The 11,375-nt window shown below is 42.7% G+C and overlaps 1 long non-coding RNA gene across 1 annotated transcript in view; it reads left to right on the top strand.

Annotated features, from left to right (window-relative positions):
* LOC106727169 overlaps positions 1 to 9,049 on the top strand; it is a 20,586-nt gene extending 11,537 nt beyond the window's left edge. Inside the window, exons 2-3 of the long non-coding RNA XR_001363329.1 lie at positions 6,034 to 6,123; positions 8,649 to 9,049. This is a non-coding gene — a long non-coding RNA (uncharacterized LOC106727169). The remainder of the gene's footprint in view (positions 1 to 6,033; positions 6,124 to 8,648) is intronic.
* Positions 9,050 to 11,375: the final 2,326 nt, after the last annotated feature.

The following is an 11,375-nucleotide window of genomic DNA, read 5'->3' as shown; positions in this document are numbered from 1 at the left end:
CTCAGCCTCCCCAGTCACCTGAGCTGGGAGCTCTAGGTGCACTCCTTTGTGGGCTGTGAGCACAGTCTTGTTGTAGTTGAGACTTGATTGCTGTTGGTATCACTGGGAAGAATTGACCTCCAGGCCAATTGGCTGTGAGGACCAGCTGTGACTATAGTGGGAGAGCTGCTGTGCAGGAGACACCCTTATGGAACAGGACTTGCTTCAGTGGGGCTTTGGTGCTCACTGAGACTGCCCCTTGAGTGTGTTGCTTGTGGATGTGTAGAGTTGTAATCTGGTATGGTCCAACACTGACCACTGGGTACACTGGCTCTTGGGTCTCCAGGGAGGTGCAAAGTCAGCCACTGCCTGGGGCCACCCAGCAGGAGCTACAGAGAGATCTGCAGATTCCTCCTCTGTATCAGATTTGGAAGTGCCCAGATGAGGCCCAGCTGTGAAGCAAGGCAGGCTGGTGCTCATGCTGCATCTTGGGCCTTTTGATAGATTTTCGGCTCCCTGACCCAGCTGCAGCTTGTTTTACAGGTTTTTAGCCTGAGAAAGGGCAGGCCATTCATATGCAAAAGCAATTGCCCACAGCTTGGGTGGGGTTGTAAATTGGGTGGGGTGGGGTCTCAGGGAATCACCAGGCGGAGCAAACAGAAATGGCTGCCAGTCAGCCCTGCCGGGGAGGTCCCAGCTCAGGAACAATGACTGCTGGAAGAAAGCGCCCGCGAGTTCCTGCCCTGATGCCAGATAGTCCAGTTTCTCCTTGTATATGTCTGGGTCCCCCAGAGCCTCACCTGGAGCTCAGAGGAAGCGGAAGCTTGTAAGTTCAGTTTGTGATGCTGGCCTTTTTGTTTCTTTAAATATATTTTATTGATTTTTTACAGAGAGGAAGGGAGAGGGATAGAGAGTTAGAAACATCGATGAGAGAGAAGCATCGATCAGCTGCCTCCTGCACACCCCCTACTGGGGATGTGCCCGCAACGAAGGTATATGCCCTTGACCGGAATTGAACCTGGGACCTTTCAGTCCCCAGGCCGATGCTCTATCCAGTGAGCCAAACCAGCCAGGGCAGTGATGCTGGCCTTTTAAGAGGAGCAGCTGGGTCTCCAGCAGCCTGTGTGTCACTCAGCCCCAATCCACACTGGTTTTTACAGCCTGTAGTTCTTACTGTCCGTAGGGACTTCTTTCCCCAGCTCTGGGACCCTTGACTAGGGGTCTGGTGTGGGGCTGGGACACCTTGCTCCTCCAGGAGGCCTCCACAGAGGTGATCTCCCTCCTAATTAAAAAAGCAGCCCACGTGGGTGCTGGACCAGCCTGTCCTGCACCTCCCCACCTCCTACCAGTCTCAGTGTGCTTTCTTCTTTACTTCTCTAATTGTAGGACTTCCATTCAGCTAGCTTTCCAGTGGTTCTGGATGATGGTTGTTCTGTATTTTAGTTGTAATTTTGATGTGGTTGTGGGAGATGGTGAGTACAGGCATTTACCTATGCTACCATCTTGGTTCTCCAGAACTCATGTACTCTTGGCAAGATTTAGTCAAGTGAAAGATGTGCATACCCTTGGACCCTGAAAGTGTACTTCTAGTTATCCTCAGAGCAACTCTCTTACATGTGACCAAGGAGATAATATTTACAGCAGCACTGATTACAATGGTAAAAAATTGGAAACAGCCTACATTAGATCAAGAGAAGAATTCATAAGCAATTTGTGATCAATTTATACAATGGATATAGCCATGGAAATAAATTAAAAAGATCTAGCCCAGCTGGTGTGGCTCAGTGGTTGAGCATCGACCAAGGTTCGATTCCCAGTCAGGGCACATGCCCTGCTGCAGACTCAATCCCCAGTGGGGGGCGTGCAGGAAGCAGCCAATCAAGGATTCTGTCTCATCATTGATGTTTCTATCTCTCTCTCCCTCTCCCTTCCTGTCTGAAATCAATAAAAATATATTTTAAAAAATGATCTACATACCTTTCATGGAAGAATCTTATAAATATGATGCAAAAAAACATGTTGCAGATGAATATGTAAAATATGATGCAATTTTTATCCAGGTTGAAAACTTGCAAGTACTGTTGTTGTATGGGAAATTACCTTGCTGCAACAGAAGCCTGTAAGTATAATAACAGGCAGGCTATCCAAGAGATCACAGAAAAGCTTACAGACCAAAACGATGTGCTTAAATCACATGGTTTATTAACTCAATTGAAAACACACGGCAAGAAGCAAGGTGAAAGAGACGGGCTAGGTTAACACCTGTAAGACGTGGTGTACGCAGGATGAAAGATGGCACTGCCTGAGTCCTCAGTCCTGTCTCTCTTCCTTGATAAGGGTTTGCTTGCAAGGACCAGAATGGATATTTAAGCAAAGTGGCCCAACATGTAGAAGGTGCCTAGGGTCAAAACATAGTTACTCTATAGGCTTTCGAGAAAGTGCATTACTTACCAATTAGCCCCATGAACACCTATGGGTTTTCTTTGGCATTCCTTGTGCAGAGGATGTGAGGACCCAATATTTGGCCCAATTAAGACCTCATAATTAGTGAATGCCTATAATTCTCAGGTATCTTTGGTGTGTCATGAATATTTGATGATTCACAGCCTCATACATATTTAGTGTATCATGACTACTAGGTGTCTCTTGCTCTTCCCATCTCTTTCTAATTATGTTCATTGCTCTACTTACTTTATCTATGGCTAACATATCTCAGTGGTTATCAACTTATTCTCTTTTTTTAATCTATTTTTATTGATTTCAGAGAGGAAGGGAAAGGGAAAGAGAGATAGGAACGTCAATGATAACAGAGAATCATTGATCAGCTGCCTCCTGCACGCCCCACACTGGGGATCAGCCTGCAACCAGGCATGTGCTCTGATCAGAAATTGAACTGTGACCTCCTGGTTCATAGGTTGATGCTCAACCACTGAGCCACACTGGCCGGGCAACTTACTTATTCTTATTAACATGTCGTATGGATTTTGCCTGTTTCTATTTTCTTTGATTCGTAATTTCATTTTTTCTCCTTATATATTTATTTCCCTTAGCAGAATTGAATTTTTAAAATAATTCAGGAAACACAAAGTATAAATGCATGTGTCATATGGTTTCAATATAAAATAAATACTTGGAAAGAGTCATTCCCAAGTTCAGGATTTGACTCACAATGGTGGCGAGGGAAAGAGATATGTTCAGGAAGGGCTTCATGGGGCTTTAATTATATTGGCAGTGTTTTCTTTCTTAATATGGATAGTGGGTGTATGGGTATTATATGATTTATAATATTTTATATCTGAACTTTTTCCAAATAAATTTAAGAAAAGTTTGAAATAAATACCTGGTATCTTACATGTAATAGGCACTGATACTCATTATTTTGATTTTAAAGAATGTGACTGGGCTAACTAAATTGATACATCATCTTTCTATTGCTGGTGCATACATATATTTTTCAACAAATATTTACTGGGTACGTATTATTTGCAAGGAAGGCATTGCACCAGTTAGCATGGAGGATGAGAAGTTGAGTAAAACAAAATTCATACTTTCAAGTAAGAATTACTTTCAAGCCTGCGGGTTAGTCGGGGCTTGAGACGACTACAAAAATATGAACAATACAAGGACATAATAACAGAAGTGCTTTTAGAGAGCTACAGCTTGTGGTCAGAGTGGGTGGAGCTTCACCCTTTGGAGCGAAGGATGCATTCAGAACTTCACCTGTAAGAGAGAAGTACATGTAATCTGGGCCGTGGAGGGAAAAAGCAACAGGCAAATAGAGTGAGGAAAGCATTCCAGGAGAAGGAAGCACAGTGGACAGAGAAAGGAGGGTTTGTTCGGAGAGCAGCTGCTTGTCCAAGTTGTTGTGTCAAGGGTGAGTACGGGAGAGCAGTGCAAGAGGGGTTCAGGGAGGTAAGTTAGGACAAGAATCCTTCCACCCAACATCTGTGGTTGGGATTATGGATAATTTAAATTTTTCTATTTGTAATATTCAACATAGTCTACAGTGACCACAATGACCACATATTACAGTGACCACAAAACGGATCCCTGATGAAGTGGTTGGGTATTGTGAGTATGGCACTCTGACCATCTGTAAAGGCAGGGACAAGCAGTATCCCTGCTGTGTTTGAGATTATGAGGGTAGCCTGACCGAAGCCCATCATCCGAGAACAGCAATGAAGCCCTAAAATGAAATTACCTTTCGGAATGGGTTGGTGTTCTGGCAGGAACGTAAGAGCCTAGACGTTCTTGGAGGAAGCACGGCACACAGCTAAGCTGGAAGCTCTTGGGGTCCCAGCCACCTTGGCCCAGTGCTGTGCCTTCGGGGGAAATGGTGACTATCGTTGAGTATGTGAGGGACTTGGAGAGAGCTCTAATTGCAGACCCCAGGTCAGCCCTTCCCCACCCTCCACCCCCCAGGGCAGGGGCCAGAACCAAGAAGGGCACTACCACAGCATGGGCTGTGCCCAGTGAAAGAGTCTAGATCAGTGGTCGGCAAACTCATTAGTCAACAGAGCCAAATATCAACAGTACAACGATTGAAATTTCTTTTGAGAGCCAAATTTTTTTAAACTTAAACTATATAGGTAGGTACATTGTTATTAACTTAATTAGGGTCCTCCTAAGGCTTAGGAGGAGCCACACTCAAGGGGCCAAAGAGCCACATGTGGCTCGCGAGCCGCAGTTTGCCGACCACGGGTCTAGACCTTTTCTCTCTAGGTCAGTTCCTCTAGACCTGGCACTGGAAACACAGCTCACTCTGTCCCCTTTGGACTGAGACCCAGGGGTCTTCAGACAATTCGGGGAGAATCTATATTAGACTTCCTGTCAATAGGGCAAGTACAGATCTAAGAAATTAATTCTAAAAATGAAAATTATGACTATAGCAATAAAATGTTTTTGTGAATTAGGTCATACACTATTGGTCTATATTATCCAAACATTCTAAAATAAATGTGTTAATTTATATTCAGATAAAGTTACTTTTATAAGTCCTATTCCAAATACCAAGTTTCTTAAAAGCACAATATATGATCTTTGGTGCATAATCAATATAAAAGTAGCAAAAATATTAATATACAGATTTCCGTGCACTAACCTTATAAAATCAACTTGGTATTATAACTGACCTTTGACTGCCTCAATAAGGCTTGTTTCCCTGACAAAAAGGACTTTGCCATATTCTCCGTGTAGACAGCCTGGCTCAGCGTAGTCATATCAAAATTGTGTGACCTGATCCACACAACCAGAGGAGGGCAGTTAAATTGTGTGCAAGTCGCCTGGTTGGGTATGTAAGTGTCTTGGAAGACACTGTTTCTTTCTCACCCAACATCTTTGAAAGAATTTAAGTCAGTCAGACCTTTAAAATTCTTGAGATTTGTGTAGTTGACCATCATGCTTGGCCTCTTGAAACATTAAACCAATAAGATGTGCCAAGGAGTGTTATCATTTTGTAGTCAGCACTGAGGTTCTCATTGGGAGTGATGCTGAGGAAGACTGGATTCTTTCACCAGCTACATCGGGGAATATGGTCCATTCTACTTCCCCAACTTCCCCCCTACACTGAAAGCCCCCGGGAGGCAGGGGACGTGTTCCTGATGGCTTTCCAGCCTTGAGCGTTTGACCTGGTACAGAGCATATAGCCGCTGCCCAGTGGATATTTGGTGCATTGCTTTTTTTTTTTTCCCCCCGGAAGGGGTAGTTGGCAGGGTCAGGCGCAGCTAGGAGGGAGGCTCTGCATCATCCTGGGTCAGAAACAAACCTTCTATCGCGGATGTCATATGATGACTCCTGGGTTCTCATTTGTAGTTCAGATTCTTGAGAGTTTGGACAATTGAACTTGACGAAAGGATTACAGTTGTGCTTTGTTATGTGAAGTCAATGTCTTAGGAAAGACTTTTCATTGCATATAAGAAAAATGAACTTCAGGCCAAGGGTGGAGGCAGCCCAGTCTCCTGAGGGACCAGAACCAAGAGCCGGGAAGCCTGTAGGAAGCCAGGAAGCATGCTCTTCTCTCTGTAGATTTATTGTTTCCCCCTCTGTCTTTTGCAGATGTTTGCACTGCCTCGGGGCACACAGCCCCCAACACTGCTGATCCACAGCCCAGTACAGCTTTCTGTCGGGGAAATGAGGGCAGACCAGGTGAGCCTTTCTGTCTCAGTCCCATACTTCTGTGAGAGATTCTGATCAGCCGGCTCAGGCACGGGGATGCTCTTCACTCAGTATTCTATGTGATATCAGGCGGAGGTAACAGGCTTTATGGAATTGATGTTCTATTTTTCAAAGAAAAATGTGCATTATATACTTACAGGGTGGGGCAAAAGTAGGTTTACAGTTGTTCCTATGGAAAATAATACAGCCCTAGCGTTTGGCTCAGTGTGGCTCAGTGGTTGAGTATCGACCTCTGACCAGAAGGTCAAGGTTCAATTCCCAGTCAGGGCATATGCCATGGTTTCAGGCTTGAGCCCCAGTGTGGGGCGTGCAGGAGGCAGCCGATCAATGATTCTCTCTCATCATTGATGTTTCTATCTCTCTCTCCTTCTCCCTTCCTCTCTGAAATCAATAAAAACATATTACAATAATAATAATAATAATATAAGAATAATACAAGGATAAACTGTGTTTCACGTATTCACAACTGTAAACCTACTGTGCTCGCCCTGCATGTAGCCCACGCTGGTGGAACTCGTGCTATGCTGTTGGGCTCTGTGGTCTCAGAAGTGTTGGAGGTCTCCTTCCCTGAAGGGTGGGGAGTAGGGACTGACAGGCCTCCCGGGTCGGTCCCATCTCTCTGGGCACCTAGGCCACTTCTCCTGATGTCTGCTGTAAGAGGAGTCTGAATCTGCCCAGCGTGCCTCGCAGCTGGATCTGCTGGGCCCAGCCTCTTCTCCAAGCCCTTCCAGTTAGCGAAGGGTCAAGAGTCTAACATGGAGTAAATAATGTGCAGGAATCCAGTGGTGTCAGAGGAGCCAGACTGAAGTCAGGCAGTGACACTAGGACTTTAATGACAACCAGGAACACGAGGCGTTGCAGCTGCCCGGGGAGCAGCTGGTGGGCTCCCGGGGAGGCCGTGGCAGCAGGGTCCCAGCTGGGAGAGGGGCGCCAGGGCAGGTGGCAGTGACCCCGTCCTGGCGGGCTGTTTCTTCTTCTTTTATTTTTATTGATGTCAGAGAGGAAGGGGAGGGAGAGAGAGAGAGAAACATCAGTGATGACAGAGAATCATGGATCGGCTGCCTCCTGCACGCCCCACACTGAGGATTGAGCCCGCAACCCGGGCATGTGCCCTGACCAGGAATGGAACCGTGACCTCCTGGTTCATAGGTCGATGCTCAACCACTGAGCCACGCCAGCTGGGCCCCAGCAGTCTGTTTCATTCTCCTTAATAGGTTGTCACATGGATTGAAAAACGTACGTCTAAATCTATTTCTGGCTTCTAAATGTGTGAAGGAAACACGTAACTTTATTTTTTCATTTTTGTCGAGTTAAAGACAGAGACAGATGCCCTAAAAATGTATGCATTCCATAAGGAGTTCCTGTTCTTTGGCTGTGCATCTTGGGAAGCAAAAATCAAGGACAAATAGGTCACCCCTCTAAGTTTCCCGTAGGACTGTGGCAATAAAAAGGCTGGAGTCAGCACTGGTAACTAATGGAGATGAGGGAGATAAACCCAGAGAAGATGTTCACATTTTTTTTAAAAGAACTTTTAAAGGGAAAACAATGAAGTAAGCGTTGATGTAACATAAATATGATGTTAATTGTTAAATGTCAAAAGTACTGCAGATATAAATAACTGTTTAAAATAGAAACCATGTGAACACTTGTACAAATTCCCTCCCCAGAGGTGTTTGGAAATCTTCAAAGCCTAATATCCTTTTGTGAATGATCAGTCAGAGTACATTGGGAATGAAGGAAATCTGAAAAAAATAAGAACACATTACCAATCCCAGATATATTCCTGGGAGGGGGTGTTAGGATACATTTAACTTCAACTCTAGTGAATCAAAGAGATATCAAAGAACATCTTATAAAACAAAATACTGTGGACATTATTTCTTAAAAATATATTTTTGAGCCCGGCCTGTGTGGCTCAGCGGTTGAGGGTGGACCCATGAACCAGGAGGTCATGGCTCAATCCCCAGTGTGGGACATGGGAGAGGCAGCTGATCAGTGCTTCTCTCTCATCATTGATGTTTCTATCTCTCTTCCCTCCTCCCTTCCTCTCTCTGAAATCAATAGAAACATTTTGAACGCATCCTATTTTCCAAGCCTTGTGCCAGGCATGGGGGATATGCTGGTAAATAAGATGGATGCTGTCCCCACACAGCTGTCCCTGCCCACATAGCTACATGGGACCCAAGAGGTTAGTCAAGACGTTTATTTTACAAATGAGGAAACTGAGGCCCAAAATGTCACAGAAGGGAAACTGACTATGTTCTTGGCCTTTCCATTTTTGCAGTCTAAAAGAAGCATCTCTTATCTTATAGATCCTTCAAAAATTCTCAAATTGTATCCCATATAACAAATGTAGCTATTAATCCATTTCAAAAATACTCTTTATATAGGTTTTCAATATTCCTATGCATTTCTGGAAATAAAACAGGAAATCAAGTGAAAAAATAGCAAGGTCCAATTTTCAATCTCTAATCCAGTGGGGTTTTTTTTTTTAGAAAGTGTTAGCCATATGATTCCTGTTACCATCAAAAACAATCATAGTGTGTGACACAGACCATCTGTTTAGGATATGGCAGACACACTTGGAAAATCCAGAATAATGAGATCTCAAATCCATCATTTGTTAGAGACGTTATTGGTCCAAGAAGATGCCCTTTGGGTCCTCTGTGCTGAGGCGTCATTAGATGGACCAGCCAGACCTCACACCTACCTGTGCTCTACATCTCACGTCATAACTGCGTGTCCCTTGGCTGGCTGACCTGGGGTTGTACTGTGCTGTTGGCACAGTGCTGGCCGCCCACAAGGGTGTGGTGACAATTGCTGAAGTAAATGCCATACAGCATTCTGAGCAATTCAAAAGAGGGATGCTGGCCAGCTACCCCAAGTCATGGCACACCCACAGGTACTGCTCCTTTTGTCATATACTCTTCATATGGCAATAGAAAGGGCTTCCTCGGGGACATTTGAATGTCGCTGTGTGTTTCATTCCATTTGTTATTCACTCTACCTTTTCTATTATTTTCAGAATATTAACCTGGCACTAAACGGGGCCTATCAGCAATTTAATAATTATACGTATGTCACCATGCTTGAAAAGGGAAGTATGTGGGTCTCTAGAGGTTTCCTGTCTGTTAATCTCTGACAAAAATGAATTTGGTTATGATTTCCTATCTGAATGGGAATCATTTGGCCATGGACTCAGATATGTTGGAAACACATGTTTGAGAACCTGTTTGGCTAGATGACTTGAATTGAAGCCTCAAAATTTAAAAAAAAAGAAAGAAAGAAAAGAAAAGCACAACTAAACACAAGCTCATTAAGGCAAAGAGCCGGTGGCATTGGAGCTGTCAGGGATGGCGTGACCTAAACCATCACAGATTGGTTTCTGTACAGTTCTCTTTATTTCTCTTCCTCTTTTTCTTCCTTTCTTTTTTTTAAATAACAGGTTAATTGAGATGTAATTCACATACCAAAAGTTTACCTTTTCAACATGTGCAATTCAGTGTTTTTCGTATATTCACAAAGCTGTACCTCAGTACACATTCCACAGCATGTTCATGACCCCAGAAAGAAACCCATTAGCAGTCATTCCCCATTTCCCTCCCAGAGCCCCTGGCAACTACTGATCTCCTTCCTGTCTCTGTGGATTTGCCTGTTCTGGACCCTTTATGTAAATTGAATCATGCATATGTGTGCTTTATGTCTGACTTCTTTCACACAGCATACTTTCAAGGTTCATCCATCTCCATTAATATTCTAGTGTGTGTGTGTGTGTGTGTGTGTGTGTGTGTGTGTGTGTGTGTGTATTACATTTTGTTTATCCATTCATCAGTTGATGGACACTTGGGGTCTTTCTCCTTTGTAGCTGTTATGAATAATGCAGCTATGAATATTCATGTGCAGATTTTGTGTGGAGTGTGTTTTCCAGTCTCTTGGATGGATATTGATGACGAGAATTGCTAGGTCAGATGGTACTCTATGTTTTACTTTTTGAGGAACTGAAACTGCCTTCTGAAGCAACTGTGTCATTTTCATTTCCACCAACAAAGAATAGGGGTTACATTCCTTTACCTCCTTGTCCACTTTGTCCACATTTTTTATGATAGGCCATCCTAGTGGGTGTGAAGTGGTATCTCATTGTTTTGATTTGCATTTTTTCTAATGATTAATGATGTTGAGCATCTTTCATGTGATTGTTGGTCATTGGTATATCTTCTTTAAAGAAATATTTATTCAAGTCTTTTGCTTATCTTTAAATGGATTATTTTTCTTTTTATTATTGAATTTTAAGAATTCGTTATATATTCCGATACAGGTCCCTTATCAGATATGTGATTTACAAATGTTGTGTCCCATTCTACAGGTTGTTTTTCCACTTTTTTGAAGTGAAGCACAGAAGTTTTGAATTTTGATGATGTCTATCTTTTGTTTTTATTGCTTGTGTATCTGGTGACATGTCTAAGAAACCATTGCCTAATCAAAGATTTATTCCTATGTTTTCTTCTAAGGGTTTTGTAATTTTTAACTCATCTATTTAGATCTTTGATCCATTTTGAAGTAATTATTCTATATGATGCAAGGTCAGGACCCAACTTCATTCTTTTGCATGGAGATAGCTAGTTGTCCCCTTGAATTATATTGGCTGGCTCCCTTATAGAAAATCAATTGACCATAAAAGTGAGAGTTTGTTTCTGGACTTGTAATTCTATTTCATCGATCTGCATGTCTATCCTTATGCCACTACCACCACACTGTCTCAATTACTGTTGCTTTGTAGTAAGTTTTGAAATAGGGAAGTGTGAGACAATTTCTGCAAAAAAAAAAAAGCCAGCTGGGATTTTGATGTGTATTACATCCAATCTGTAGATAAATTTGGGGAATACCACCATTTTAACAATATTAAGTTTTCCAATTCATGAACCTGGGGTGTCTTTTCATTTATTTAGGTCTTGTTTAATGTATTTCAATGATGTCTTAGAGTTTTCAGTGTAAAATCTTTTACTTATTTTGTTACATTTATTTCTATTTTACTCCTTTTGATGCTGCTATAAATGAAATTGTTTCTTAGCTTCAATTTCACATTGTTTATTACTAATATAGAGAAATATATTGATATCTATATATTGATCTTGTATTCTGCAATCTTCAACATTATTTATCCTATTATTTTTAATGGATTCCTTAAGATTTTCTATATACTAGATCAAGTAAAGATAGCTTTG

This window comes from Myotis brandtii, unplaced genomic scaffold (assembly GCF_000412655.1).
Source record: "Myotis brandtii unplaced genomic scaffold, ASM41265v1 scaffold381, whole genome shotgun sequence".
Taxonomy (NCBI): domain Eukaryota; kingdom Metazoa; phylum Chordata; class Mammalia; order Chiroptera; family Vespertilionidae; genus Myotis; species Myotis brandtii.
This window is presented reverse-complemented; position numbering and strand designations above follow the sequence as displayed.